This window comes from Cupressus sempervirens, chromosome 11, assembly GCF_028749045.1.
Source record: "Cupressus sempervirens isolate cs-2001-9-10 chromosome 11, ASM2874904v1, whole genome shotgun sequence".
Lineage (NCBI taxonomy): Eukaryota > Viridiplantae > Streptophyta > Pinopsida > Cupressales > Cupressaceae > Cupressus > Cupressus sempervirens.
The window spans coordinates 729,474,136-729,501,371 of record NC_143128.1 but is presented as its reverse complement, the minus strand read 5'-3'; positions in this window follow the sequence as shown (position 1 = coordinate 729,501,371).

Below are 27,236 nucleotides of genomic sequence, written 5' to 3'. Positions count from 1 at the left end.
CTGTCCATAATCTCTCCATATCCCCCATGCTCTTGTTCCCATCCCATGGCTAATGAAAGCATATTGGATGCCAAAATAAAAAAGCATAAATCCAAAAATCCACAAAAATCTAAGTCTCAACATGTCCCTTCTAAAAAACATGTTCAAGAAGAGAAACATTTAATCCCAATCAAGGAAAAAGTCAAAAGGCAACAAAGGCCCAAGCTTCAAAAGTCAAAAATCATGTGGATACCCAAGATGCTCATAAAAACATCCTTCATCCCCCCAATCCACTGTCAATCCATATACTTCTTATCCTAGATTTCCAATCCTCCATCTCCCAACCTTACTTTTAGTCCTTATATTGCTCTTCCTCCATTTCCTCCTTAACCTCATTCAATACCATCTTTCCCACTACTTCATCACCTTTCGAGGTGTGTGCCAATGATGATCTTTTCATTTTCCTCATCCATTTACCCACAAGCCTCATCTCTTTTCCATCCCTTCCCTGCCAACTCTCAACCATCATTCTAATTGTATAATCCAATACTTTTTAGCTCCCTCCCTTCCTTCCAACCTCTAAGAGTAAAACTACATCAAAAAATAAAATAAAAATAAAAATAAAAAATCATCCACTGGTGAAAACTTGGCAATTCAAGCGCCATGGATAAGTACCATGATGAAAACTTGGCAAACAAGCATCATGTGTAATCCCTCCATCCAAATTCTCTACACACTTGGGGGCACTTTCCATCACCCACCATACCCATCTCATCCCACCCTTCCCACCACATCTTATCCCTTTCATTGACCCTCCTCCTCCGGATCTTGATCCTAATAAAGCCCACCAATTAATCCATGTTTTTGGTCATCCTTTTGACATCCATTTCCCATAATAGTTTGTATCCCCCTATCCTTTATCCACCCATTCTTTTATCCATATAATCCCTCCATCATCCTCATCTATCGAATGTAATTATCCCCTATCTTCCCTACTCATCCACCCTTCTTATTAGCTTCCCTCTAACTCATTTTCCTATTATCCTTCAAACGTCTATCCTATCCCACCTCCTCTTGAATAACATATCACTAGGGGCACTATATTCCTTGGAGACTGTATTGTGTCCATCTCCCCCCCCCCCCCCCCCCCATACTAGCCCTATTTTCCTCTTGTCATCCCAAATTGGTCGTACCTTATTCTCCTATCCTTTCACTTCTAACTATCTCTCCATCTTTTCCATCACCTGGTACATCCCTTGTCATTGGTATCTACCACTAGGCTATCCCCATATACCCCAGTGTCATCCATTCATATCCTAAAGCTCCTAGAAATTTACCATCCACTACACCCTTCCATTGCACATCTAATCACCATCTTCTACCCACCCTTGTCGCAAGCTTTGGTCGCACCCCCATCATCATCATTGGGATCCATCCTTCTCACCCATTATCTTTAGGTATATCATTGCCTTATCTATCCATATCACCCTACTCCACCATTAATCCATTTTCTCTCGCTATGTCCTCATCCTAAGCTTCTTACTCCCACTATCTTAAGCTTTTTACAAACCACCTTCTCCTCATGTGCTTTGCATCCCCTTTATCTCCTCATCTCGAGCTTTTCCTATATCTCCTTCTCCCACACTTCTCCTCTATCTTCTCATCTCACGCTCTTTATCTATTGTCTCTTCATCTTTATCTTTCCTGTTGCTATCATATCATGACAAGATTTTGTATAGTAACCCTTGTACAACCTTTGATCTATCAACTATATATTTCTTGCACATTATTCCTTATCTTGGTCCCATTGTATACCCCTCATCTCTTCACATCAGTAGTTTCTTGATCACAAATTGCAATTCTCTTGGTTAGGTGCTTTAGCAAATCCTTGTATGAGATCCCTTGTCATAAAAATGTAGTCCTAAAGAGTTTTGATTTCCCAGCTCATCCTAGTCCTCAATATTACTGATAGATCCTTGCAGGATGCATCCTTCCTCTTCTCTGATCTTGGTCTATTAGTATCCAGTCCTACCGATCTCTTTGGAAAAGTGTTCACTTTTTTATGGATTTACATTTTCTTTCAATTTTTTTTCTTTTCGGGATTTCAAAGTTGGTTCTTAAAGTATCTCTTCCAAGTGATTTGTGTTGTTCCCTCCTCAAAGTCACCATGATCTTTTATATCATGGTGTGCTACGAATGGGACAATTTGAGTGCAAGGTCTTGATTAGGTCTTTCATCTTTTCTTTTTTTTGCTTATGAGTTCCCCAATATCATTCCCACTCTGACTCTTCCCAGATTCATGTGTGATGTTGGGGCAATCCTTCCATGTTTTTTTCATGTTAGTCCTTTGTAATATTGGTACAAAGGCCTTGATGTTCTTAGTAACCTTGGCATATCTCCAATATTCCTATATCAAAATACATGCTCAATTACATAGTGGTGTTCCCCTTTGGAACACCCCCACGCTCAAGCTTCAATCGATTGCATCAAAAAATCACATCCCATCCTATCCAAGCATTCCCTCCTATCCAAACATCTTATCCTATCCAAAATATCCCATCCTACCAAAGCATCCCATCCTTATCCAAGCAACCTATCCTACCCAAACATCCCATCCTATCAAAACATCCTATCCAAGCACCCCATCTAATCAATCCTGCCATCATGATCCAGCCAATCTATCAATCCCATAGTATCCAATCCTACATCAAATCATAATCATATCTCCTATCTCAATCATCATCATATCTCTTGAATCAATCATCATCATATATCTTGAATCAATCATAATCATAGCTCTTGAATCAATCATAATCATAGCTCTTGCATCAATCCCAATCATAGTTTTTGCATCAATCATACTCATATCTCCTACCTCAATCATAATCGTTCCTCCTTCATCAATCATCATCATAGGCCTCACCCATTATCATCCTTGAATCATAATCTCCCCAACCCTACCATCTTCCAAATCACTTCCCTGAGTTTAATTTCAATCATCGATCACCTCTCCCTCCCTGACCCTATAACTAGTGATTTTAACCATTTGTTATCCTTGTACACAAGGTTTTCCTTTGGATCATTCTCCCATTGTGAGAGTATGAGCTTCTTTCCAACCCTCTCTTAGCCACTCTCAGTCCTCCTTCTCGCCCTACATTCTTGTACTTTTTTAAGAAGCTATCAGGTCTTGCCTTCTCTCCCTACCACCCTCTTGAGGGGGCATCATGTATTCCATTCTCTCCTCTTCTACCTAAGATTGGGGCAAACATGTTGCTTCAAAAATTCTTCTTCACGTCATTTATACTCGAACTTCTTTGAAATAGTATTGTTTCAACACTATGTCAAATAGGGGCAAAATATAGACACCTAAATCTGATTACATTAATAAGTGATCATATTTATTCATCTCCTAGGACATTATTGATTAAATATTTACTATTTAATTGATTAATCATCATCCCCTAGTTAATTAATTTATTTAATTAAATATAGTCCAATTGATAAAATCAAATGATCACCCAAAATTAATTTATCAATTAAATCCCAATTCCTCTATTAAATTGAATAAATCATCAAATATATTCAATTTAATTCCATACTCTCATTTTATTGAATAAAAAATTTAATAAAATATCTAAAATCATAAAAACCTTCCTAAACCCTGTCCTAACCCCTAATCCAACCCATTCACCCATACTAACCTCACTTAAGCTCCTAGCTAACCCATCCCATCAAAGCTAAATCACTTACCCCCTAACCTCCCTTCTAAGCTAATCCTAAACCCCCTTCTAATCATATGCACAACCATAAACATGGGTTAAGACTTGCTAACCTAAACCAAAGTTAACAAATATCTTCTCCCCTCACCCTCCAACATTTATGACTCTTACACCTCTCCCATCCTCCCTTACATCTCTTACGTGACTCTTACACCTCTCCCATCCTCTCTTACATCTCTTACATGACTCTTACATACTTAACCACCCTCATCAAGCCTTTGACCAATCCTTATCATATCCTCTCACACTCATCCTCCTTGTGACAAGTGTCACCTCCCCATTGGTACTAAACAAGCACAATCCATGTGCTCCCTTTTGAGTGCATCCTGACCCTCCGTCACCATCTCATCATCTTGAAATCTTGACCCTCCATTCCTCCAACCCTTGGCCTATAAATTGAACCTCCTCCCTTCACAAAATCATCCACCTTTCATGCAAATTTATAATGCTATTTTGAGAGCTCATAAACTACCAAAATACTATTATAATTTTGGAATCACTCCACCAATCCATTGTTGAAACCTTGCTTCATTTACTCTACCCATCCATCTAAATCTTGAGCATATCTTGTGAGCACACACATCTTAAATTAGAGACAAATCCATTGCATCATGATGTTATACCATTAGGAGCCTACCATTCTTGGTTTGCTTCCTTTTGTGGTGATAACAATCAATCCTATCTTAAATGTTAATTTCTTTAGTTGTGTTAATGCTTTCTTTATTAGTTAGTATTCAATTTGCACTACTAAACTAGGCGATACAATACCATCACATATGCACCAATGGATGGGGAAATATTTAGTTGTCTCTCTAATAGTATTTTGTTCACCAAGCTTTCTAAATAATGCACAAATTCTAGCTTTTGGTATATCTTTTTTTTTACATCTTGTTATAATAATTTTTTTGCATGATATCTTTTTTGTTCATCCCTCTTAACCTACCAAATATCTAACTTACCACTAACAGAAGCTATGTGGATCATAATGGACTCGAGGGAGGATGCCAATTGAGCTCTCATTGAATTGGTTTGTCCACAAGATTTCAACCTACCAATTAGTGCTTCTAATTCATTTTTTCCTCTTTCTATTTCATCTATTATGTTTTCTTGTGTGCTAGGAGGAGGTCTTCCAATTGTCTTAGGTTGTAGAATTTCTTTTTCTTGTTGTGGAGGGTTTTGGTTCTCATCTTGTTGAGGGTTTTGGTTTGGATCTTGTTGAGGGTTTTTGTTTTAATCTTGTTGGGGATTTTTCAGTTCATTATTCACATTTCCTAATAATAAATCAATTGCAATCTAAATAAATAAACAAATTTAAATAAAAAATGAAAAAAACCTACAAAACAATACAAAAAACATATAAAACAATGCAAAAAGAAGGTTAGACAACATACGGCGTGATCGTTATCTCAACTTTGATGACGAAGAGGCATATTGATGAGGTGGATGAAAAAAATCTTCAATTTTCTGAATTCGCATACACATTGTGACGAGAGTAAGTTGGAATATGAGGAAAAAATGAATGGGTTGCGGGTTTGCAACCCATTTATAATAATTTGGGTTTTTTAAAAGTGTGTGCATGCTATAGCACATACATGCTATTGAAAGTTAGAAAAAAAAAATGGGCGTCATCTTTTTGGCACCAAAACTTGGTGCACTTACCCACTTGAAGGATTGGTAGGTAGACTTACTACTTTTGAGCTATCTAACTTTGTTAAAAACCTGAGAATATTGAATTTACTTTCAAAGATAAGGTGTCATTGAAGGAATCTAATGAGAAGAAGAAGAAAAAAAAGATAAAATATGTATCCAATGATAGTGATATAGATGAGGAGGATGTTGAACAACTTGAAGAACTACTAGCAAGAAGAGCCCACAAATTCAAAGGTAAGTTCAAAGGTAAATTACCTATCATTTGTTTCAATTGCAATGAGGTTTATCATATTGCTACTCGATGTATAAAAAAGAAAAATTAGAGAGGTGGTGACAAGTACAAGAGTAGGAGAAATGAAGACAACAAGGACTACAAAGACAAAGGAAAAAAATCATGCTACATTGCTTAAGAGGAAACATCTAATGAACATGATTATGAAGTGGTATATGTGGCAATGAAGGAAAAATCTGATAAAGATGAGGCAACTTTACTTGTAACCTATGTAAACAAGAATGATAGGTGGATCATTGATAGTGGGTGTTCACATCACATGATTGGAGACAAAAGTAAGTTCATTTTCTTGAATTGTTATTATGGAAATAGTGTAAGATTTGGGAATGATACACCATGTTTGATAAAAGGAAAAGGCTCTATAAAACTCATAGACAAAATTTTATGTGACAATGCTTACTATGTTGAAGGACTTAACTATAATCTCTTGAGTGTGTCACAACTAAACAATTTGGGATATATGGTTGAATTTGAAAACAAGGTTGCTAAGATATATGACACAAATGGAAGACTGATTGGAAATTGTAATAAAACTAGAAGTAATATATTCTATCTTGATATAGATGATGTTGTTGACATATTAGTCAAGTTTTTATTAGTGACACACACTTATTTAGATTACATATAGCTACCGAGCTCATTGTGCAATTCACAATGTTTTCCATGTATTTTAGTTGTTGTTGAGTTCTATAGTTGCTACTGAGTCCTTTGGACAAATCTCAGTGGTTATCGAGCAGTCATAGTTATAGTGAAGATCAATAGTGTAAACTGTGCATCTCAGTGTATGTTGAGTTTACCAATGCAAGTCGAGCTATGTAGTGTTCACTCAGTTCACAATGTATATGATGCAAGTCTAGTGTTAACTAGGCTTTCTAGTGTTAACCAAGTGAATTAGTTTATCAAGCTCAAAGTGATAGTGTTTATCAAGTCATACAATGTAAATCAAGAGACTTAGTCTATATGACAAGTTTCACCGTATCTACCAAGTCACCAATGCAAACCAAGTTTAGGACTACTTGGAAGTGAATAGTATGAACTAAGATTCTACATCTACCAAGTGCATGATGATGCTAAGTATTGATAGTGGATGTCAAGTATCTGAACCTCGATGAGTCAGTCTTCAAAACTTGAATGTCTTCATGTGGGCCAACTTTGTAATATTTGTGGTAACTTGTATTGTGGCTGACTTTGTAATATTTGTGGTAACTTGTATTGTGGCCAACTTTGTAATTTGTATAATCATATTGATATATATGTAAAGTATTGTATCATATCCAAAGTGTGTGGAAAAGGTGTATGTATGTGAGAAATTAATCAAAGAAGATTAGAAAGAGCGAATTAAAAAGGCCACAATAGTATAAGGAGCAGAAAAGTCATATCTATCATAGCAAGGTGATTCGTACTTAAAGGAATCTCATTTAGCAAACCAAGTTGCAGATCATAAATCATCTACTATTTCATCCTAACATGTGGATTAGTTAAATCCTTTGACAAGGTAGACCTAACAGCCTTTTGTAAATCTCTTTATTGAGTGTATACTTAATTGTATGTTTGTAAATCCTTTTACAAGGTAGACCTAGCAGTCCTTATTGCTCCTAATAGGGCAAATCATCAAAAGTGATAAATGTATGCTTTAACAAGCTAACTTTATAAAGTAGTACTAAATTTGTGGGTATCATCCCCACCCTAGTTTTACTTTCTATTTGGAAGGTTTATGGGTCACCAAATTCTTATGTCACAATGTTACGAATGCTTTCATATTTTTAATTTCTTATGCATGCAAGTAGATCAGAGTATATGTGATGGATTAAATGCTAATTTTATTGTTAAGATTTGAAATTGTTGAAGTTTTAGATGTTACTGATTCACCCCTCCCCTCTTAGTAACTTAGCTTAGTCTTGAATATCTCCAACAATTGGTATCAGAGCATTGTGGTTCTCAGGAGAAAGCTTAACAGCTTGAGCAAAGATCAAGGCTATGGAGATATTCAAAATTGACAAAGCTATTGATAATGAGAAACTAGATTTAGAAATGGTCATTGCCCAACTCAAGAAAGCAAAGGAGCAACTCTCTTGATCCCTAAAAAGAAGAAAAGAACTTGCAATTCAAATGAATGATCATCTCTACATTGAAAAAACAATTGAAGACCTTCATTCAAACAATTCATATGAAGCCAATGAGGCAATCAAAGAACTCCTAGAAAAGAATGGATCCCTACAAGAAGAATTAAGAAAACTAAGAGAAAAAGAAATTTAGTTAGTAAGGTTATGTGAAGTTGTAGAACAGAGAAACAAGATAAAAGAAGAGATGGATGAAAGGAACAATGAAATGTAGAACCAATCCCTTTAGCAAGCAGACCTTATTGATTAACTCTCTAATGAAAATGAGGAAATCATAAGCCTAAGATTTGAAAATGAAAGAATGAGAAATGATCTAAATTTTGAAAATAAAATCAATGAAAGAATGAGAAATGATCTAAAATTTGAAAGACAAATCAATGAAAGATTAGTGAATGATCTAAACTTTGAGAAGCAAATCAATGAAAGAATGATGAAATCTCAAGTAGACATGAATCAATTGAATGAGAAAAACCTCTATAGGAAAAAAGAAAAAGTGGGAATTGGATATACAAAAGAAGGAGAATCATCTAAGCAAGGAGCTCAATAGAACCAAAGACCTACTTGCAATCACTATGGTAAGATAGGTCATACATCAAACAAATGTTGGAGCAATGGAAAAGAAAAATTCAATGGAAAATGCTACACTTGCAATCAGCATGCTCATAAGGCTAATGAATGCAAAGAGAAACCAATATTTGAAGGCAATTGTCACAAATGCAAGAAACATGGACACAAGTCATCAAAATGCAAAACCAAGGTATTGAATCCAGCAAAACAAATTATGAAAGAAATATTTGGGTGTGACTACAACACTTGGTGCAGATGTCATTATTGTGGAGAATTTGGACACATCGTAATAAATTGTGTAAAACATCATGTGGGAAAAGAGACACTACTAAAAGATGTTTCATTTGTATAGAACTTGGTCATCTTGCCAAGAACTGCATGAATACAGGTAGAATTGAAGATGAGAAAAAGGAAAAAGTTGATACATCTGAAAAGAGATGAGATAACAATGGGTTTCTAAGTCTACTGAGGATACAAGTCTAAGTAATGATCAAGTCACTTAAGAATTGGGTGACTCTATAATTTCTACTTAAGTTCTCAAAGGAGAAACTGGAACTGTGCTATCAAAGAAGACATTCAAAATAGTTCTAGATTGAAAGAGAAAAATTATCCAAATTAGTATCCAAGATACAAAGGGATCAGTGAGTACAAGTGTCTAACAAGTTATCTTCTCTACTGAGTAAAGTTGGGTCACAAACTCTACCGAGCAAGGTCGGGAATGATAAAGATGCTTATGATTACTGAGTCATGAAGGCTTTTTCGATTGTTCAATACAAGCATAGTGGATGATAGTCTGACAATATGATGTCAGTCAATCTACCTTCATTCTGAGCATTTATGGAAAAAATTTAACAAAAGCATGAAATTGAAATCATTTCTTACCGTGAAATTTTGAGTGCTATTATGAAAGAGAGATCTTCAGAGCTTCCAAGTGATTTGAACGAATTTCTAGTGAAAGTTTTTGAATTCCCTCAAACTCTAACAAGTGAAGATGGCATCTAGTAGCACAAAGGTTAAGAAAGGATCTAACATTTTTTGTGGAGTGGAATGGAAAGCACTTGATTTCAAGCTCACTCCTATGATAGCTAAAACCCTAGATCCAAGTGGAGCACAATCTCAAATCCCTCCAAATGTACTTCTAATTAACAATATTCACACTCATTTCAAATGTGTTATTCAAAAAATTGGTAAATTGGAAATGGATGATGCTCTAGGCCAACTGTATGTAAATGGAGTTTTGGAACCCAAGCACCAACACCTAAAAACCAAAGGTTTAACTCATATTCCTCACATGCCCTATGAATTTCAAGTTAAATGGATTAGATTTATCCTTGGTCAAGTGAATAATGGTTAGTTATGGTTGGAACAACTAGTGTTTATCACAAAGAAGATGATTCACCGAATCACTGGCCTCCCAATGCTAGCCAAGGCCAAAATGACAAAAATTCCAAGTTCAGCAGAGTTCAAAAAGAAAACCCTAGCAGAATGGGATGGTAGAGGAATGAAAATCAATAGTTTTTTTGATATGGAATTTAAGTTTGGTATTGACATCATTGCACATAAAATTTATAGCTCTAACAAGTTGAAAAATGTGTCATGTGAAGCTATAGACTTGGCATACAAGGTGGTAAAGAACAATTTGTCATTTGACCTTGCTGAGCTATTGCTAAGACAGTTCAACAAGAACATGGAAAGCATAAGAACTTCAAAGAATAACCTATGTAAGTTTGGTTCCTTGTTGACTTGTCTATTCTTTTATGTTAAGAAATTCTTTCTTTCAAAAGGCATTGTTGTCTAGAGAAAAGATGTGCATGTGCTTTATCAAATAAATGAGTATATTGCAAAAATGGGTGAAAATTACAATAGTATTATGGATAATTATTTTGATGTATTAAAAGAGAAAATGAACAATAGGTTCAGAATCCTCAAAAAAAATAGTTGAGGATTATAAGGATGATGTATGTTTCATGGTGGATTGTGACAAAGTTTATATTTAGGCATTTAAGCCTAGAATTGCATGGGTAAAACCTCTTGGTTATGAGGTCAATATTGATGAAACTAAAGACATCATTGAAGCTCTTGTCAATGAACCAATTGATCCTAAGGATACATATTTTGGAACATATGACGAAGAAAAAGCCAAGATTGAACTTGAAATAAAGCTTCCTAAAGTAGTAAACAAAGGGAAGAAGAGAATTGCAAAACTAAAATCTAGTTCAAACCTTTTGTTAACTAAGGGAAAAGGTGAAGATGAGGAAGTAGAGGATGTAGAAGTAGAGGAGGAGGTAGAATCTGAGGAAGAAGAGTCATTAAAGAAGAAAGGAAAAGGTAATTATTACCAAGCCAGCTAAGCCATCCACTACAATTTTCACAAGGAGACCTTCAAGGAAGAAGTCTAACAAGGAAGGAGGAGACATTGTATTCAGAAAACCTCCACCCACCTTCCAAGACAAATTAAAATATCTAGAAGTAGGGGTAGGAATTAAAAATTTTAAATCATTAAAATATGAGATCATGATAGTAGAGGAGTAGAAGTAGATTGAAGACCTAGGGATGAACAAGATGGGAAAATGGAAATACTCACCAGACCAGCTTGCTTCTCAAATTCCTAATGATTTGTTGGAAAAGATAAAGACAAGATGGAGTTTTTCCATACAAACTATCAATGACATATATGGTCAAACCTTAAGGCATCTATTACTAATCATATCAGATGTTGAGGTAAAAGAGTCATTGAAGAAAAATGAAGAAAATTTGACTCTAAAGTTTAATACTTGTCTAGTTTTGATTAAGGGAATTGAGCATGTTGTAAAGAATGCAAAAAACACTTGGAAGAATATTTATCTATTAGATAAACCAAGTGATTTTCCAGTCAATGTCAAAGACAATGATGATGAAGAAGATAAGGAGAAAGATGAAGAAGAGAATATTGAAGAAGTAACTCATTTTGACAAGGAAGAAGATGAAGAGGATCAAGGAAAAGAGGCTACCAAGGATAAAAAGATAGATGATGAGGAGATTGATCTAGTTAAGATAGTTGCAATAGTCATTGCCTCACTTCCTCACTCTCCAAGCAAACCAGTAACCACATCAAGCATGGAGATAGCCCCAGCAAGTTTGATTGTGACCACGAGTGCCAATCCAACCATCCAATCACTCTTTTCTCCTAATTAGCTCAGCACATCATTGATAGAAGTGACCTCCACTTCATCTAATGAGCTATAGATTCCTCCTTCATCTATCAAGTTGAGTACTTCATTTTTGGCTACTTCAATTTTGAGCAAACCAATTTTGAATTCTTCTAGTATTTCTATAAATATTCTTTTAATAAGAACAGTATCAATTTTTACAACTCATCCTAGCATGTCTACCATTATTTCTATTATGGGTAAAAAAGCAATAAGTGAATGGATAGTTGAGCCCAAGGTTCAACTGAGCACAAATTTTTTGAGTAAGGGAAAAGAGATAGAGGAAGAAATTTATTTAGATGAGGAAATTTTTATCCCTAATTGGGATATTTCTAAGCTTACCTCAAACCAAATGCATTTATTTGGTGAACTCCTCCAAAAGAAGGTTAAACAATAGAAACTAAGAGAGGAGAGAGATAAGGAATTTAAAATAATTGAAGATGCAAAGAACATTTTGGCAAATTCCAAAGGTATTGAGGTTGACTCTTCTCATCCAATTTTGTATCAACTAGTAGAGGTAGTACAAAAATTTAATGAAGACACTAAGGGACAAGAAAAGTTAGTGCAAAAAGTAGAGAAGTTTGATAATAAAGTGTTGGAGCACATTGCTTAACAGATAGCCATTCATCAAGTAGAACTTTCTACAATTTTGGGCAATTTAGAAGCATCGTATACAAATGTGTCATCACTTTTTGGAATGCTTATTGATATCTCTAAGTTTACAAAAGAAATAAAGGACAAATTGTTCAAAATAGATGAAGATTTGAAAGCTAGTGCTCAACAGCTGCAACTTGACTGTAGTTCAAGCTCTGCACATTTTTAAACGATAAGATTTTTATCAGATATGCAAGCAAAACTACTTAGAGAAGAAGCAAGAATTAGATCCACATTGATAGATATACAAAATATGATTCTTCCCATCATGGATGCACTATAGAAACATATTGTACATTCAAAAACTCTCATCCATGACAATAACTTCTCCACTGTAGATCATATGATAGAATTATCAACAGAAGTCCAAATTGCAATTCACACATGCAAGATCCTGCGAGACAATTGGGATAACACCTTGGCAATCATTCTTAAGGTAAATTCAAATTTTCTATCTCATTTTGGTGTTACTATTTAAATAAATAAAATACATCTTTGGCATTAATGTCAAAAAGGGGGAGAAAATATTACATGTATTGGAGAAAGACATATCTTATGAGGGAGATCATGCAATAACTTGAAAAATAAATGGGGGAGTAAGATATGTACAGAGAGATATATTGTATATAGCAAGAAGATGTATAGTATACTATATGAAGGATCCTTACCATGTACAAATATATCCCTTACAAAATCAATTTTAAAAAATCTCAAAAATAATATACTCTATCGAGCTAGTATTACAAGGAATGGATAAAGGTATTCAGGAAACTTTTTGAATTTGGTTTTGGCTGATAAGTGTTTTTGTCACTAATGCCAAAGGGGGAGATTGTTGACATATCATTCAAGTTTTTTATTGGTGACACACACTTATTCAAATTATATATAGCTACTGAGCTCATTGTAAAGTTCATAGTGTTTTCCATGTATTTTAGTTGTCACTGAGTTCTACAGTTGCTACTGAATCCTTTGGAAAAATCTCAGTAGTTACTGAGCAGTCATAGTTATGGTGAAGATCAGAAATGTAAACTATGCATCTCAGTGCATGCTGAGTTTACCAATGGAAGCTGAGTTGTGTAGTGTTCACCAATTTTGTAGTGTATATGATGCAAGTCTAGTGTTAATTGGGCTTCCCAGTGATAACCAAGTGACTCAGTTTATACTGAGCTCAAAGTGATAGTGTTTACTATGTCATACAATATAAATCAAGAGACTCAATTTATATGACAAGTTTCATAGTATCTACCAAGTCACCAATGCAGACCGAGTTTAGGACTACTTGGAAGTGATCAGTATAGATCAAGCTTCTATGTCTACCAAGTGCATGATGATGTCAAGCATTAACAATGGATTCCAAGTATCAAAACCTCACCAAGTCATTCTTCAAAACCCGAATGTCTTCACGTGCATCGACTTTGTAATATTTGTGGTAACTTGTATTGTGGTCAACTTTTTAATAGTTGTGGTAACTTTTATTGTGGATAAATTTGTAATTTGTATAATTGGATTGATATATATGTAATCTATTGTATGATACCCAAAGTGTGTGGAAAAGGTGTGTATATGTGAGGAATTAATCATAGAAGATCAGAAAGAGTGAATTACAAAGGTCACGGTAGTATAAGGAGAAAAAAATCCATATCTATCACAATAAGGTGATCAAGTTTTAAAGGAATCTCATTCAGAAAACCAAGTTATAGATTAGAGATCATCTATTGTTTCATCTAATAGGTGGATCGGTCAAATCCTTTCACAAGGTAGACCTAACAATCTTTTGTAAATCTCTTTACCAAGTGCATACATAATTGTACATTTGTAAATCCTTTCACAAGGTGGACCTAGCAGTCCTTATTGCTCCTAACAAGGAAAATCATCAGAAGTGATCAATGTAAGCTTTAAGAAGCTAACTTTATATTGTAGTACTAAAGTTGTGGGTATCATCCCTAGCCTAGTTTTTCTTTCTATTTGGAAGGTTTTTGCGTCACCAAATTCTTGTGTCACAATGTTATGAATGCTTTCATATTTTTAGTTTCTTATGCATGCAAGTAGATAAGAGTATATGTGATGGATTAAATGCTAATTTGATTGTTAAGATTTGGAATTGTTGAAGTTTTAGAAATTACTAATTCACCCCTCCCCTCTCAGTAACTTAGTTTAGTCTTGAATATTTTCAACAAATGCTACTTGTCTAATTGTAAAACCTAATTATGTATGGTTGTGGCACAAAAGGTTATGTCATGTCAATTTTGACAACTTGGTTAGTATCAATAACATGAGAAAGGTTAGAGAATTTCCTAAGTTGAATAAGCCTGAGAATGTAATGTCCAAATAATGTCAATTGGGCAAGATGACAAAGTCAAGTTTTAAGAGCAAAACTTATACCTCTAAAGAAATACTAGAGATTGTTCATATTGACTTGTGTGGACCAATTAAAGTTCAAAGCTACAAAGGAGATAAGTTTTTTTTTTTTGTTGATGATTATTCTAGAATGATGATAGCTATGTTTCTAAAAAAGAAATTTGATGCCTTACAAATGTTTAAGTGGTACCTGGCAAGAGTTGAGAAGGAAACAAGTAAAAATTTAAAGTGTTTAAGATCTAACAAAGGAGGAGAATTCACATCAAATGAATTTGAGATTTTCAATAATGGTAGAGGAATCAAGAGATAAACATTTTCTCCTAGAACCCCTCCACAAAATGGAATTACTGAAAGAAAGAACTGATCTATAATGGAATGTGCTAGAATGCTCATGATGGAGAAGATTGTTGCTTTAAAATATTGGAGAGAAGTTGTAAGTACAGTTGTCTATATCTTGAACCATGTACAAGTCAAGAAAGGTACTCATTCAACACCTTTTGAACTATGGTATGGATACTCACCAAATGCAAAATACTTTAAGGTATTTGGAAGCAAATGTTGCATTCTTAAAGATTTTAGGAATGGTAAACTTGACGTAAAAAGTGAAGAAGGTATATTCTTAGGATATTCCACAAGAAATAAAGCTTACAAGTGTTTGAATACTAACACTAACAAAGTTGTGGAAAGTGCAAATGTGAATTTTGATGAATATATAGGAGATATGAGGTTGAATCTATGAAAGAACTAGAAGAATACAAAATATTTGTATACTCTTATGAAGGTATGCTTGCTGAAGAATATGTTGCAAATCAAGCTAAAAACCAACAACAAGTATCAATAATTGTCGAGTCACAGACCATGAATGTTAAGTTGCATTCATGAACCAAACTACATTTAGGAGCCAAGTTACAAAATGAAGCTAAAACACATTTCATGTTAGCGATTAGTAATGATGATGAGCTACTTGATAGAGATGTACAAAATGATTCTAAAACTGATAGATCAAGTGAAGAAACAAGAGTTGAACTATGTAAGAAATGATAAGATTGAGCAAGGAATGAGAAACAATCCAAGTAAGTTAAGTGTGAAACAATGTTACCATGAGATAAGAAAAATCCAAGAGCATAAACCAAGATAGTTCAACAATGGAGACAAGGATTTATAAGGGGAAAGCAAAGAAAACCCCTTGTGAGTATTATGAATGAAGGCAAATGCCTAGACAAGAGAGAAAGAGTGTGTTGGAGAAAAATAGCTCAATACAATAGCATCAAAATGATGTGTAAAGAAGAAAGAAGGAGGAGCATCTCTTTTAAAGAGATGAGAAAGGAGTTGCATGTGTTCACATGTGTAACTCCCATTTCTATGAATGCCACATTCATAATAGGTGTGTGCAAAGTGTCACAATCCTCTTAAGGAGGATGAAATAAATTCCTTAATAAAGGAATTATAAAAATGAGTTGTCCTCTCATGTGGAATAAAGGACAACATTTCCTTCAGATGTGTACAATAGGACAAACTACATTAGGGATCCTTGGAATATCCCAATGAAATACATCCAAGGGAATATTAATGTTTCTAAAACCCCCCCTTAATCTTTACTTGGGGAGTTTACATCAAAGGGTTGTAAACCCAAATTTTTACAATGAAATTGAAATCTCTCTTTAGAAAGTGGTTTTGTTAAAATATCAGCCACTTGATGTTCACCTTTACAATAAAGAAGAGATACTTTCTTGTCTTCAACTTGTTCTCGAATGAAGTGATCTTGAAGTGAAATATGTTTGGTCCTTGCATGAAAAACTACATTCTTTGCCAAGGCAATAGCACTTTTATTGTCATAATGTAGAGGGGTAGGTTCTTGTTGAAGTAGACCCAAATCATCAAGAAGTCTTCTAAGCCATAAGGCTTCTTTAGCTACATTAGTACAACCTTTGTATTTAGCTTTAGTTGAGCAAAGGGAAATAGGGTGTTCTTTTTTACTTTTCCAAGAAATTGCACCTAAACCAACAAAGAAACAATAGCCACAAGTGGATTTCCCATCATTGGGATCTCTACCTAGATCGCAATCAGTATAGCCATGTAAAATAAATTTAGAATTGGCATCATAGAATAATCCCATATTAATAGTTCCTTTAATGTACCTTAAGATTCTTTTAGCAACTTTAAAGTGAGTTTGTTGAGGTTTAGACATAAATCTAGAAACTAAACCAACACTATAAGCAATATCAGGTCTAGTAAGAGTTAAATAATTTAAACTTCCTACCAACTACCTATACAAAGTTTCATCAACAAAAGGAGTATTCATTTCAGCCATTAATTTAGTTCCTAATTCACATGGAATTAAAACATGGTTAGAATCATTCATCTTAAATTTTTCTAAAAGATCATGAGCATACTTGCTTTGAGAAAGAAAGATACCCTTAGGAGTTTGGAAAATTTTTATACCTAAGAAGTAATGTAAAATACCTAAATCAGTCATCTGAAATTTATGTTTAAGTTGAAACTTAATATCAAAAATTAAAGCATCTGAACTAGAAGTGAGAATTAGATCATCTACATAAACAATAACAATGATAATATCATCTTCAGTATGTTTAATATACAAATTAGGATCATTCTTACTTCTAGAAAAGCCTTGAGAAATAAAGAAAGAATTAATTTTAGAATACCATTCTCTAGGTGATTGTTTAAGACCATAAATAGATTTTTTCAATTTGCAAACTAGATTTTCACTACCTTTCTTAACAAATCCAAGAGGTTGAGCCATATAGATTTCTTCGTGTAAGTCACCATTTAGGAAGGCACTTTTAACATCCATTTGATGAATGGGCCAATTCATTTTAGATGCTAAAGCAAGAACTAATTTAATAGTAGGCATTTTAGCAACAGGAGCAAAGGTTTCATTATAATCTAATCCTTCTATTTGTGAAAAACCTCTAGCAACTAATCTAGCCTTGAATTTACTAATTTCACTATTAGCATTCAATTTGGTTTTGTATAACCATTTACATGAAACTATATTCTTTCCATGAGGTAAACTGAGTAAGTCCCAAGTTTGATTAGCAATTAAAGAGTCATATTCCTCTTGCATGGCCTTTTGCCAATGAGGTTGAGTGTTAGCTTGATCAAAAGACTTAGGATCATTAGAATTCATAATAGTAGTCATCAAAGCATAGTTACAATAATTAATCCTTCTATGTTTAATTCCACCAAATCTAGAAATATAGTCATCACTTTCATTGATTAATTTTTGAGCCCATTTAGGTTTACGTTTAGTTGTAATAGAATCATCACTAGAGGAAGAATCATTATCAATAAAAGCATCATTAGTAGGTACTTGAATATCATTACTTGTAGAAGCAGAAATAATAGGTGGTGCTTGAGTTGTAGGGTTAAGAGGAGTAGGGTTAAGAGAAGGAGGTTGGTCCTCCACCAGCACAATTTTAGTGCCACTGAAGTCTGCATCATGTATAGTAGAATAGTCATGGACACCATTTTCTACAATACAAACATCTCTAGCAACTTGAACTTTCTTAGTAGTGGAATCATAAACACGATAACCCTTAGTGTTTTCATCATAACCAACAAACATATAAGGAGAAGACTTAGGATCTAATTTATGCCTTTTCTATTTAGGAGTATGAACATAAGCAATAGATCCAAAAATTCGCAAATGATGTAAATCAGGTTTCCTACCAGACCAAGCCTCTTCTGGAGTAATATCCTTGAGAGCTTTGGTAGGAGTCCTATTAAGAATATAAGTTGCACAAAACATGGCTTCAGCCCAAAATTTATAATGCAGATTCTTAGCATGCAACATGCATCTAGCCATTTCAACAATGGTCCGATGCTTTCTTTTTGCCACACCATTTTGCTGTGGTGTATAAGGAATAGTAAGCTCGTGTTTAATTCCACATGATTTCAAATAAGAATGAAAAGCATTATTCACATATTCTTTTCCATTATCAGTTCTGAGAATTTTAAGTTTAAAACTAGATTGCCTTTCAACATATAACTGAAATTCAATGAATATATCAAGAACTTGATCCTTGCTATGCAAAAAATAGATCCAAGTTTGTCTAGAAAAATCATCAACAAAGTTAAGTGCATACCGAGAACCTTGGATGGAGTTATTCTCCATGGGGCCCAAAAGGTCACTATGGACAAGGTGCAACTTGCCCGCCATGATTTTTCACTTGGAAAGGGCTCCCTATGCATCTTACCACTCATACAACTAGTACAAGCAATTTTAGAAGGAATAATGTGAGGCAAGACATCAACCATATTGCTTTTTTGCATTAAAGTAATATAATCCGAATTTAAATGGCCAAGTATTTCATGCCATATATTGAAATCAACGGAAGTATGTAAAGAATATCGTGAACTAGCAAATTCATAGAATTTAAATAAATTGTCATATCCATTTTAGCATGAGCAATCACTTGTTTAGTTTGAGGATCTATGACATAACATGTATCTTTATAGAATTCAACTTTATAGTCCTAACATAACTGTGAAACAGAAAGAAAATTAGTTTTCAGATCAGGTACATACAATACATCATGCAATTTACCATTAGGAATAGTTACATCACCAAAACCTTCAACTTTACAAGTTTGATTATTAGCTAAATGAATAGGAATGTTAGCAATATCAGGTTGTAGAGAATCAAAAATTTCTTTATGAGAAGTTACATGTTGTGATGCACCACTATCAACAATCCATTCTAAAGGTCTACAAAGATTAAAGCTACAAGTAAAAGCATGACAAGAAGTGGAACCATTAGAGTTACCTTTTTTATGATTTGATTTTTGATTATGGGTACTGTTGTTTATAGGTTTTTTATCATTTTGCTTTTTAAAATAGTTATTGACAACATGTCCATCTTTGCCACAATAAGAACAATGAGGTTTGGAATTTGAATGATTCCTTTGATTATTATTATTGTGATTGTTATTATGATGATTGTTATAGTTATTGTTATTATTGGTATATTTGGTGTGAGATTTATTATTGAAATTATTAGAAGTATTAGTATAGTGTTTGTTATTATGATTATTATTATTATTTGAACAAAAATTATTATTATTTAAATTTTGAGACATAAATGCATGTTCAGATGATTTAAGGGTACCAAACTGAATTAACTTAGCTTCTTCCTGTCTTAATAAAGTTTGAAAAATAACATAAGTTAACTGAGTAGTTAAAGTAGGAATAGCAAGTTGTGCATGAACATTAGTTATAAACTATTGAAACTATCTACGAAGACACATTTTAAGAATAAGATGAATTGAATGAATGTCATCCAACTGAACACCTAAAGCAATAATTTGGCTTTTAATAAAATCAAATTTTAACAGAAATTCATCCATAGTCTTAAAATCTGTATACCTGAGATCTTCAAGTTGATCCTGCAATTGTATTTTGCGGTATTCATCTCCACTATCATACTTGGTTTGCAAGATTGACCAGGCATCATGAGCTTTAGAATAGTGAGAAATTAACACATATAAATTTGGAATAATGGAAATACCAATTAATCCTAAAGATTCTTCATTTTTAAGTTTCCAAGTATCTTTTTCATCTTGAGTAGCCGCTGAACCAAGTTCAAGAGAAGGATTAGTGGCTATCTCGTAGAGGTGTTTAAAATGAAAAATGAATGAAATATGAGTTTTCCAGGAATGATAATTAGAATGATTAAGTTTTATTTCAGGAATTAAGGTTGACATCTTTATGGGAAAAAAAAAATGTCCCCCCTAATAGAAATATGACTTAACTGGAAAAAAAAATTGCAGAAGAAACTATGATTAAGATTCTAAAGAAAAATAATAATACAGCCCTGCAAAAAGACATTAGAAAAATTATTAGTCTGAAAAAAAACAGATGCGTTATATAATGATTAAAAAGTGAATTGCTTAAAAAAAGTATCTAATGAGTTATAATAATGATTAGATCAAATGACAGACAAATGAGTCCAATACACTATATTTAGGATTTCTAATGAAGTAAAATAATTAAAAATAACTTATAGGCATTCAACTAACACGCTAATAATTAAGACGTAAAAAAATTCTATCAGAAATGGTTTTTTTTTTTAAAAAACTTAACAAGATTTAATAGATCTTAGGAGTTAACTAGGTTTTGGCCACCCTAAAAACTCATTAAAAAACAAAAAAAAAAACTTGATAAAGAAATAAAAATACAATAATTATAAAAAACGTAACAAACGCTATAAGAAAAGACTATAAAAAAATGTAATAGCTATACAAAGCTATCAAACAGCTCTAAAAAGCTAATAAAAGAATGTGAATCTTAGAGGAGAATGTACCAACAGCAAAAGAATGAGAAAAAAATGTATTAGAATAACGTAAAACTCTAATACTAAAAATGACTTAAGCTAAAAAAAATGTATATGGGGCAAATGATGGTGGAAGTAAAAAAAATTGGATGGAGCCAAAGGGGTAAGAGAGGTGCTCGGGGAATCGACAGTTTTGAGATTTGCTAGATTCAAACCTCGTGTGGGATGCAGATAACCTGGCGGGCTTTGAAGATTGGTTCTTGGATTTTAATGAGAATTTTTTGTCCGGTTATTTGCTGGGGTTTCTCGGATCTCTGCAAAGCCTGACGTTTGTGGACTTTGCCGGCAACAATCTAAAAAAATCCTGAAACCCTAGGGAATCTGTCAAATGCTTTGACATTTTCTCTAGCACAGAATAATCTGATAGGAAAAATTTCATCTTCTCTTTCTCGATTAGGTTCCTTGAGCAATCTATCTCTAAATCGATCTACAACAGTTGCAAGGAGATAGAGCAGAAACAGGGTAAAACTAAAAGCACGGATGGCGAAAAGAATAAAGTTGAACAAATGAAAATTAAAAAAAAATTGAACCCCCTGATCTTGCCACAAATCGAGATTTAAAAAAGAAGCCTGCGTAGAAGCACGACTTTGACATACGGTAGGAAAGAAAAAAAGAAGGAAGGTTTCTAAAAAAATCAAGAAAATATCTTAAGTGATCTTGAAAAACTCAAAAGGTAAGATTCAAAAAATGGAAAGATCAAGATACTAAGTAAAATCTCATAGATTTTTTAAAGATTTAAATTTTCAAAATAGATAATTTAAGATAAAGATTAAAATATATTTAAAATACCAAAAAAAATAGAAAATGTATTAGTTTTTTTAAAAAAAATGAGTAGGAAGTATATTAAATTTCTAAAAAAAAATTAAAACCACAAAAATCTCATTACTTCAGCTTAAGTATCAAAGAAGTTATTGCAGATTTATAATGGAAAAATTTGTAGAAAAATCTTTGAACTCATTGTTGGAGGCCTTAGAGTGCCCATATGAGGTCTAAAAATGACGAAAAGGCACTAACACAGGTCCAAGAATGTAGATGAGTAGTTGATGTTTCTAAAAAGTGGTTATAATAGTGAATCAAGGCAACGGTTTGTGAGTTATGGTCTTCTGAAGTTGGGCTACCTGAAATTTTTAAAATAATTGTCAAAGATGTATTTGGCTGACTCTATGTTATTTTAGGGTCTGTCAGCCCTATGTATTAAGTTTGAGCATTTAGAACCTTCCCAAGTGGCATAAAACCACCTATTCAAGAAAAGCTCAAACATTGTCTAGAATAGATTTGGATGATAGTTCACATCTTGTCTTGCAAATTATTGTACTGAAGGCATCCAATTCAATTAGCATATTGTACTTATGAATACTATAATTTTTCATTTGCGGTTCAAATAAGAAGTCCATAATTTATTCTTGCATTTTTTGTTGTGTCTTTGTTTCTATTATGAGTTTATGGTATTAAGGGGAGTCCCCTTCATCAGTGGTATCAAAGTGTACCTTAATTAGTGGTATTAGAGCATCCCTTCATTAATGGTATCAAAGCTAGAGTTCTTGAGTGTGTGTACAAATTGCCAACTATGAGGCAATTTGCACTAGGATTGTGGTTTGGCCTAAGCATGTAGACAAATCGTTGATTATGGGGAAATTTGCACTAGGGATTCAACAGAAGTGCAAAAAATGCCTCCATGAAGAGAATATGGTAGAAGAGTTGTAGGTGTTAGTCTTGAAGGTTTTAGAGCCCTCCAAAGAAAAATGCAAGCATTGGAAGAATAAATGTGAAAAGGAATAAATCTTCCCGTAAGAGATGAAAGCAAGAATGAGGATGAAGTAGAAGAAAATGGTGGAGCAGAGGTAATTCTAAACCCAGAGGAAGAGAGGCTTTTTAGGGCCATCTCTAAGATTGAAAAATCACCTAAGTTTGAAATTTCCACATTTTTTGAGAAATCTTAATCCAGAGGAGCTAATCGATTGGATCAATGAACTAGAGGAGTACTTTGAATATGAAGATATTGAAGATCCTGATAGGGTCAAGGTTGTGAAGGGAAAACTAAAAGGACATGCATAGATCTAGTGGTAGGAGGTTCAACTAGAGCAAAATAGAAAGGGAAAGGACAAAATCACCATATGGGAATGGATGGTAACTAAACTAAAGCAACAATTCATTCCTATGGATTATGAACTTGATCTCTTGAAGAAAATACAAGGGTTGAAGCAAGCAAGAAGATATGTTCAAGAGTATACCGAAGAGTTCTACTGAGTTCTCATTAGAACCAGTCATGTAGAAGCTAATGAGGAGAAAGTCACCTATTATCTTAATGGATCAAGGCCAAGCATTCAAGATGAGCTGAGTCTAGTTTGAATGATTTTTATTAAGGAGGCATACTAATTTTCCCTAAAAGTTTAGAGAAATTGAGCAAAAAGTTTGATAGTAAGAATAGTGGAAGAGGTCACATTGGAAGATCTCATGGATGATCTTATGGTGATTAAAATGATGATCAAAAGAAAAAAGGATAAGGCTAGAAGTAGTAGTTAGAACCATAGGGAAAAAAATTACAATCATTTCCATGATCAAAACAATAGAGATCAGAGAGGAAGAGGTAGAGGACAAGGATCTAGAAGAGGAGGCTTCTGTGGGAAATGTTTTCACTATAAAGAAGAAGGGCATAGAGCATTTGAATGTATCTAGTGCTAAGGAAGGACAAATTAAAGAACAAAAGGGCAGGCAAGCATTGCACATATTGATGAAGATGCCAGATCCTCACATTCTAAAGATGCTAAAAGAGGAGAAATCCTAGTTAATTGAAGAGTCCTATTGAGTGGTAAGAATGAACCTAAGCATAGAAGGAGCTTGTTTCACACAAGGTGTAGATGTGAAGATAAGTATTGTGATGTGATCATTGATGGTAGAAGTACTAACAATCTGGTGTCAAAAATGATGGTCACCAAGTTGAAGCTAAAGAGGTAGAAACACTCGCATCGATACTATATTTCTTGGGTGCAAGATGACTACAAGGTCATGGTCAACGAGCAATGCTCAGTGAAGTTCAAGATTGGAAGCTACTAGGATGAGGTACTATGTAATATCATACCTATGGACATATGGTATATGTTTTTGGGTAGGTTGTGAAAGTTTTATAGGCATGTTGTACATGATGGGTGAGCAAATACCTACACTCTAACTAAGGATGGAGTGAAACATAAGTTGAAGTCATTGAAAGATAAAGAAGAAAAGGTATGTAGTGTTGCCAGAATATGTTTTGTTGATGGAAACAATTTTCTTAAAGGTATGAAGCATGAGCATATGTGTTTTTCTATAATTCCTAAAGATAATAAAGAATGAGTAGAGGAGGTACCAAAAAAAGTTACAGATATGTTGGGAGAGTTATCTAATATTGTATTAGATAATGTACCTGATGGATTGCCCCCAATGAGGAAGATCAATCACCAAATAGATTTGGTTCCAGGAGCCAGTTTGCCAAATAATGTAGCACACAAAATGACACCAGCAAAAAATGAAGATTTCAACAGGAAAGTTCATGAGTTGTTGTAGAAGGGATTGATTCAAGAGAGTCGAAGTCCATGTGTTGTACCAGCAATATTAACACCAAAGAAGAATGGAGAATGGATTATGTGCATAGATTCTCATGCCATCAACAATATCACAATAAAGTATAGATTTCTATTTCCAAGGATGGATAATATTATGGATTGTTTGAGTGGAGCTAAGTATTTCACAAAGATAGATTTGAAGAGTTGGTACCATCAAATTCATATTAGAGAAGGTGATGAGTCGAAGACTACTTTCAAGACAAGGAAAGGACTATGTGAGTGGTTAGTCATGCCTTTTGGGCTAACCAATGCACTGAGCACTTTCATGAGGCTTATGAATGAGGTTTGGAAGGAGATTCTAGGAAAGTTTGTCATTGTTTACCTAGATGATATATTGATCTTTAGTAAGACATTAGAGGAGCATTTGATTCATATTCATAAGGAGTTTGATAAGTTGAGGAAGGAAAAGTTGTTGATAAACATGAAGAAATGCAATTTTGTAAAGAAGGAGTTGGTGTACTTGGGATTTGTAGTCATGGAAGAAGGTCAAGAAATGGACCCAGAGAAAGTGAAGGCTATCCTCTAATGGCCTACTCCAAGAAGTGTGATAGAGGTAAGATCTTTTCATGGACTAGCTACATTTTACAAAATTTCATAAAAGGTTTTAGTAGTATCTATGGACCCTTGACTGAAACAATGAGAGGAGATAGGAAAGAGATTAAGTGGACTTTAAGAGTAGATAAGAGTTTTAATCTATTGAAATAGAAAGTTACTGAGTAGCCTATTTTAGCACTTCTTAATTTTTACAAGGTGTTTCAAGGAGAATGTGATGCTAGTGGTACTACAATAAGATATGTTTTGAGCCAAGAAGGTAAAAATGTTGCTTATTTTAGTGAGAAGTTGAGTGATGCAAAAAGAAAATATTATGCTTATGATTATAAATTTTATGCTATATTTTAAGCATTGAAGAAGTGGAGACACTATCTTCTTCCTAAGGATTTTGTTTTGTATACTGATCATCAAGCTTTGCAATATTTGAATAGTTAAGGAAAATTAAACCAAAGGCATTTAAAGTAGGTTGAGTTTTTGTAGAGTTATAAAAAAAATTTGAAACACAGGAGTGGGAAGTCTAACAAATTCATAGATGCTCTTAGTAGAAGACAACTTTTGCTAACAAAAATGCAGATAAAGGTGGTTGGGTTCAAAAAAATCAATACTTTATATTCAAATGATCATGATTTTGATGAAGCATGGAAGGCTTGTACAGAACCTGTTACACTTGATAGAACAAAATGGTTGGATTTTATGATCCAAGATAGTATGTTATTCAAAGGAAGCCAATTGTGAATTCCCATAAGTTCAATGAGAGAGAATCTCATTAAGGAGAAGCATAGTAGAGGATTGGCTAGACATTTTGGCAAAGATAAAACCATAGCTTTGGTTGCCGAAAATTATTACTGGCCACAGTTGCAGTAAGATGTGATGAAGTTTGTAAAAATTTGTAGAGTATGTTAGATGGTGAATGGAATGAAGCAAAATATAGGGTTGTATCAGCCATTACCCATACCCAAGAAGCCATGGGAGGATGTTAGCATGGATTTTGTTCTTAGATTACCAAGGACATAGTGCAAGTGTGATTCTATTTTTGTGGTGGTTGACAGGTTTTCAAAGATGGCATATTTTATTCCTTGCAAGAAGACTAGTGATGGTGTTCATGTAGCAGAGTTATTTTTCAAAGAAGTGGTGAGATTACATGGTCTGCCAAAGAGTATAGTTTCAGATAGAGATACCAAATTTGTTGGATATTTCTAACATACATTATGAAATAAGTTGAAGATAGATTTGAAGTTTAGTTCATCACATCATCCATAGACTGATGGATAGAGAGAAGTTGTGAATCATAGTTTGGGAAACTTGCTGAGATGCTTGTTTGGAGATAAACCAAAAGGATGGGATATAATTTTACCACAGGCAGATTTTTCATATAATAATTTTGTCAAAAAGAGTACTAATAAATTACCATTCCATATTGTATATGGGAGTAGTCCCAAAAATGCATCTGAATTGAGGAAATTGGATAAAGGAGAGATATAAAATAGAAGATTTTTCTAAACATTTGAAGAACATCCATGAGGAGGCAACGAAGCACATCATAAAGATGAATACACAGTATAAGGCTAAGGTAGATGTGAAAAGGAAATATAAGAAATTTTAGATTGGAGATGAAGTCATGGTTAATTTGAGAAAGGAGCATTTTCTAGTGGGTACATATAATAAGCTAAAGATGAAGAAGTTTGGACCGTGCAAGATAGTTAAAAGGTGTGATTCTAGAAATGTGTATGAAGTGGAGTTGCCTATTGAATTGAACATTTCACCAGTATTTAATATTTTAGATTTTCCAAAGTATTATGAAGGAGGTGATGGAGATGAAGTTGCAAAAGCATAGTGGAGCATTCCAATAGCTAGTTTGGTTACAAAGGAGACTGAGGAGATACTAGACAGTCGTATTGGAAAAAGTATCAAAAATAGAACTTATGAGGAATATCTAGTCAAATGAAAAGGGAGGTCAGTTGAGGATTCATCTTGGCTAGAAAAGAAGGAGGTTAACCATCTTGGTTTTCCTCTAAACACCTAAGATGTGATGGGGTCACTTCTCAAATTACTACGAGTGTCTAATGCAGGAGCATCCTAAGTGTAAGGGCAATCTTGCATCACCCAAAAATATTTTATTTTCAATCTTATTTATTTTAATAAG